The 5934-nt window shown below is 37.8% G+C and overlaps 1 non-coding gene across 1 annotated transcript; it reads left to right on the plus strand.

The window, feature by feature from the left end:
* Nucleotides 1-5603: 5603 nt before the first annotated feature.
* On the plus strand, nt 5604-5676 carry TRNAV-AAC (transfer RNA valine (anticodon AAC)). Its single transcript has one exon. It is a non-coding gene; the product is annotated as a tRNA-Val (tRNA).
* The last annotated feature ends 258 nt before the right edge of the window (nt 5677-5934 follow it).

Here is a 5934-nt window from a genome sequence, read left to right on the forward strand (position 1 = left end):
CTTCTGTGAAGCACTTGGGCATTCAAAGTTCTCACCACATATCTAGATAAGTTCCTTGGGGGGTCTATTTTCCAAAATTGGGTCACTTGTTGGGAGTTTCTACTGTTTAGGTACATTAGGGGTCTGCAAACGCAACATAACACCCGCAGACAATTCTATCAAAGTCTGCATTCCAAAATGGCGCTCCTTCCCTTCCGAGCTCTGCCGTGCGCCCAAGCAGTGGTTTACCCCCACATATGGGGTACCAGCATACTCAGGACAAATTGGACAACAACTTGGGGTCCAATTTCTCTTGTTACCCTTGTGAAAATAAAAACTTGGGGGCTAAAAAATCTTTATTGTTAAAAAAAAAATATTTTTTATTTTCACGACTCTGCATTATAAACTTCTGTGATGCACTTGGGCATTCAAAGTTCTCATTACACATCTAGATAAGTTCCATGGGGGGTCTAGTTTCCAAAATGGGGTCACTTTTGGGGGGTTTCTACTGTTTAGGCACATCAGGGGCTCTCCAAACGCGACATGGCGTCCGATCTCAATTCCAGTCAATTTTGCATTGAAAAGTCAAATGGCGCTCCTTTGCTTCCGAGCTCAGCCATGCACCCAAACAGTGGTTTACCCCCACATACGGGGTGTCGGCGTACTCAAGACAAATTGTACAACAACTTCTGGTGTCCATTTTCTCCTGTTACCCTTGGTAAAATAAAAATTTGGAGGCAAAAAGATCATTTTTGTAGAAAAAATGCGATTTTTTTATTTTCACGACTCTACGTTATAAACTTCTGTGAAGCACCTGGGGGTTTAAATTGCTCACCACACATCTAGATAAGTTCCTTAAGGGGTCTAGTTTCCAAAATGGTGTCATTTGTGGGGGGTCTCCACTGTTTAGGCACATCAGCGGCTCTCCAAACGTGACATGGCGTCCGATCTCAATTCCAGCCAATTCTACATTGAAAAAGTAAAACGACACTCCTTCTCTTCCAAGCTCTGCGGTGCGCCCAAACAGTGGTTTACCCCCACATATGGGGTATTGACGTACTCAGGAGAAATTGCACAACAACTTTTGTGGTCTAATTTCTCCTGTTACCCTTGAGAAAATAAGAATTTGTGGGCGAAAAAATCATTTTTGTGAAAACAAATGCGATTTTTTATTTTCACGGCTCTACGTTATAAACTTCTGTGAAGCACTTGGGGGTTCAAAGTGCTCACCACACATCTAGATAAGTTCCTTAAGGGGTCTAGTTTCCAAAATGGTATCACTTGTAGGGGGTTTCCACTGTTTAGGCACATTAGGGGCTCCCGAAACGCGACATGGCGTCTGATCTCAATTCCAGCCAATTCTGCATTGAAACAGTCAAACGGTGCTCCTTAACTTCCAAGCTCTGCGGTGCACCCAAACAGTGGTTTACCTCCACATATGGGGTATCGGCGTACTCAGAAAAAATTGCACAACAAAATTTGTGGTTAAATTTCTGTTTTTACACTTGTGAAAATTAAAAAAAATGGTTCTGAAGTAAAATGTTTGCAAAAAAAAGTTAAATGTTCATTTTTTTCTTCCACATTGTTTCAGTTCCTGTGAAGTACGTAAAGGGTTAATAAACTTCTTGAATGTGGTTTTGAGCAGCTTGAGGGGTGCAGTTTTTAGAATGGTGTCACACTTGGTTATTTTCTATCATATAGACCCCTCAAAATGACTTCAAATGAGATGTGGTCCCTAAAAAAAAATGGTGTTGTAAAAATGAGAAATTGCTGGTCAACTTTTAACCCTTATAACTCCCTAACAAAAAAAAAAATTGTTTCCAAAATTGTGCTAATGTAAAGTAGACATGTGGGAAATGTTATTTATTAACTATTTTTTGTAACATATCTCTCTGATTTAAGGGCATAAAAATACAAAGTTTGAAAATTTGAGAATTTCTTTTTCTTTAAGGGGTCCCTCTACCTTCAGCTCCAGGGAACAGCAATGGGCGCGTCCTTCGCGCCCTCATATGCAAATTTGTTCCTGGGGCTGTGGGAGAGGGACCTATTCCATGCCGGACTTGAGTCGTCAATGGACCGCATCCCAATTTGGGTGCGGTTTATTGACGATATATTTTTTGTCTGGCAGGATACTGTGGATTCACTTCACAGTTTCATGGAACATCTAAATCAAAATGAATTAAATATCCGCCTAACATATAGGTGTGATATGGAATTCATGGAGTTCCTGGATGTGGGAATATACAGGGATGAGAGTGGCTGCCTATATACAAACATCTTTCGGAAATCCACTGCAGTGAATGCATTATTGCATGCCTCTTCATCACACCCTCCCTCTATGATCAACTCCATTCCGATAGGCCAATTTTTACGCCTAAGGAGGATTTGTTCAAATGAAATAGATTTTGAAAACCAAGCTATTGATTTAAAGGAAAGATTTTTGGAAAGAGGATACAGCAAGCGGTCAGTGAAAAAGGGCTATAACCGTGCAAAACATATAACTCGACATCAAGCTTTGTATGGAACGAAACCGTATAAATCAGAAAAGGTAGTGAGGTACATAACACAATATCATGGCCAAACAGAACTAATGAGGACATATATAAATAAATCGTGGGCCATACTAAAAGCGGATCCGATTCTGACCCAATACATTGGAGAAAGATGTAGTATTACATATCGTAGATCTAAAAATCTTAAAGATCAATTAGTCAGAAGCCATTATTCATATAATGTAGAAATTCCATCTTTCCTTACGAACACAAAGGCTATACCAGGATGCAAACCTTGTGGTCGATGTGTGGCCTGTAATAATATTAAAAGAACTGATACGTTTTGCAACTTTAATGGCACTACAGTATACAAAATCAAACAGACTATTAATTGCAACTCGAAAGCCGTTATATATCATGCCACATGCCCTTGTCCACTGGTGTATATAGGGATGACAACTAGACAACTTAAAGTACGCACCAGGGAACATGTATTAGGAATCCTAGCCGCCAAAGAAGTGGAGGATATCTCGTCCTTAAAAACAATCCCTAAACATTTTAAATTGTATCATGGATGTGATGCTTCCATGTTGAAAATAACCGGTATAGATATGATCCAAACAAATGAGAGAGGTGGCGAAATAAGTATGGCTTTGGCAAGAAAAGAAACAAAATGGATATGGACCCTGGATACTGTTGCACCAAAAGGGCTGAATGAGAACCTCAGCTTTGTACCATTTTTATGACTTTTAGAAAATGTCGCACCAAAAGGGTTGAATGAGAACCTCAGCTTGGCACTTTTTTATGACTTTTTTATGTCTTTTATACTCTGTAACCTTTTATATTTTAATATTTTTATCAACAATTACAATTTTTATTTCTATGATCCCGTATTTCATTATTTTTTTATCTTTTTAGTCTTTTATACTTACCATTTGTGAATTGGAACTCTGCGTGGAGTACTTTCTGCTGTGGAGTCGGATGGTTGGACGACTGGATGCTGGATACACCCTACATGGATGTGAAGAAAGAAAAGAGATTAATTTTACCTTTATGTAACATATTAATGCATACTGAATTTATTGTATATTTTGCTGTATTGTAGGTATAGATTACACATCTATTTATTATATATAATATATTTATTATATATTTTATTTACCATAAAAAAGTTAAGATGTAATTTTTACATTAGTGAGCCGTATTTTGGCAATTTATTTATAATATGTATTTGGCACGGCACATGTGTACTTATATATACACATCCATGTGTGTACACACCGTAATATATCTTCTATCAGCCATAGATAACCCTTCCCCCTCTTTTTCCTCTCTTTTTCTAGTTTATTTAGGGTAATCACTATTTAATAGAATTATGGCTGGGCATTATTTTCATCCCCTTCCATACTAATCCGGCCCCATTGTTATGTTGTTATTTTATCTCTCTGCTTAATCGTGCTCCACTTGGCATTGCTTCACCCACACTGTGTCCCTGATGGTGCGCATGCGCGGTCCATGTCTGTTGGCGCCGGCGCTCTGCGTCCTTGGTTGTTTTTCACGCCGGGTACTCTGTTCCCGTGGTGATGGATCATGTGACGTGGAGGCCGGAGCCGGCCGTCCTCCGGACTGCGCATGCGCCGCAGACATCTTGGACGCAGCGTCCGGTGTTAGCCCTATAAAAAGCCCCCTGGGATCATATTAACCACCCCCTGACGAAGAAACATATTCGAAACGCGCGTCGGGAGCACGCAGGTTCTGGACTCAGGCCCCCCTGAAGGTAGATCATCTGCGGTAACGATTTGTCCATTTAATTACTAGCCTACATATATACGGAAAGCTTGCATGCGGTAATACTATGACCGCTGAATTACCCACTAGCTATTGACCACTACATGTGGATATCTATTTATATAGTGAGTCAATAGACTGTAGGGGTATTAACCTACGGATTTCCAGTGCACTTGGACACATATGTATGCGGTGAAACTAACATCATTCCCATCAACCTCGCTGTGATATAATCACTTTCTTGCACTTAGTCACTTTATATGTAACCAGTGAATATAACCTTTACTTATACCACTGTAATATTCCCATTTCATTTTGTTGCACTTAAATTATTTTATGCACTTTAGTTGGTTGTTTGAAATATGCTGATATAAAATTTTACACTTGGTCACTATATGAATTTTTATACAATTTTTGTGTATTTTTATTCTTTAGCACTTTTGCTGTTCATGGACAATAATATATGTAAATTTTTATGAGGTTTTGCACTGATTTTCATAAATTAATTTAAATATTTTAGTGGATATTTAGCCTCACCTTATCTGGTTTGACCAGTTTTACTGTTATACTAGTTTTTTTTATATACACAGCGAGTAAAGATAATTTTATCCTTGGTGGGCTGCTACCTTCATTATTTAGGGGTTCTGGGGTACCAGATAAAATCTCCTGCATTTTGGTTATTATATCAGTTATTTTTTATTCACATGTATAATTTTTATAAAACTTTTTATGTATGAATTGCCAATAGATTTAATAAAGGCTTATTATTGATCCTAATGGTGTGATACTTCCTAGTGATTTCCTATTTCTGTGGTGGCTGGGTGGTTTGGTCCTTTCTCTCAGTCTATTCACTGAAGTTTTTCACAGTGCACCCTAACCCCTTGGGATATATTACGATTTTTTATTCCTATTTTTGGTCTGAATTGTGGTTTTTAGAGGTGCTCGCTGTGTTCTTTAATTAAAGTTTGAAAATTGCAAAATTTTAAAAATTTTCGCCATATTTCCATTTTTTTCATAAATAATCGCAAGTAATGTCGAAGAAATGTTACCACTAACTTGAAGTACAATATGTCACGAAAAAACAATCTCAGAATCAGTGGGATCCGATAAAGCGTTCCAGAGTTATAACCTCTTAAAGTGACACTGGTCAGAATTGTAAAAATTGGCTCGGTCATTAAGTACCAAATTGGCTCTGTCACTAAGGGGTTAAAGAGATATATGAGTAAAACTAATTTTCCTAACACATAGAGACAGAGACCTTAGTTTCAGGTTACACCTTGATAATTTATCTACTTCAACTAATTTTATATGAGCACAAATGAGAAAGAAACCCAACACATGTAAGTTTCTGTAGTGTAGTGGTTATCATGTTCGCCTAACACGCGAAAGGTCCCCGGTTCGAGACCGGGCAGAAACACTTTTGTCTATTTGTAGTATGGTATTGCCTCTACAAAAAAGAAGCTATTTAACATGTGAGAACTGTTGGCTATTTAAAGTGATAAATTATATGCAGCTCTGGCAAAAATTAAGAGACCACTGCAAAATGTTCAGTTTGTCTTATTTTTCTCTTTATAGGTATATTTTGAGTAAAATGTAAATTGTTCATTTATTCTATAAACTTCTGACAACATGTCTCCGAAGTTCCAAGCAATAAATTTTGTATTTTTTTTTAAAA

Source organism: Ranitomeya variabilis, chromosome 5 (genome assembly GCF_051348905.1).
Source record: "Ranitomeya variabilis isolate aRanVar5 chromosome 5, aRanVar5.hap1, whole genome shotgun sequence".
NCBI lineage: Eukaryota > Metazoa > Chordata > Amphibia > Anura > Dendrobatidae > Ranitomeya > Ranitomeya variabilis.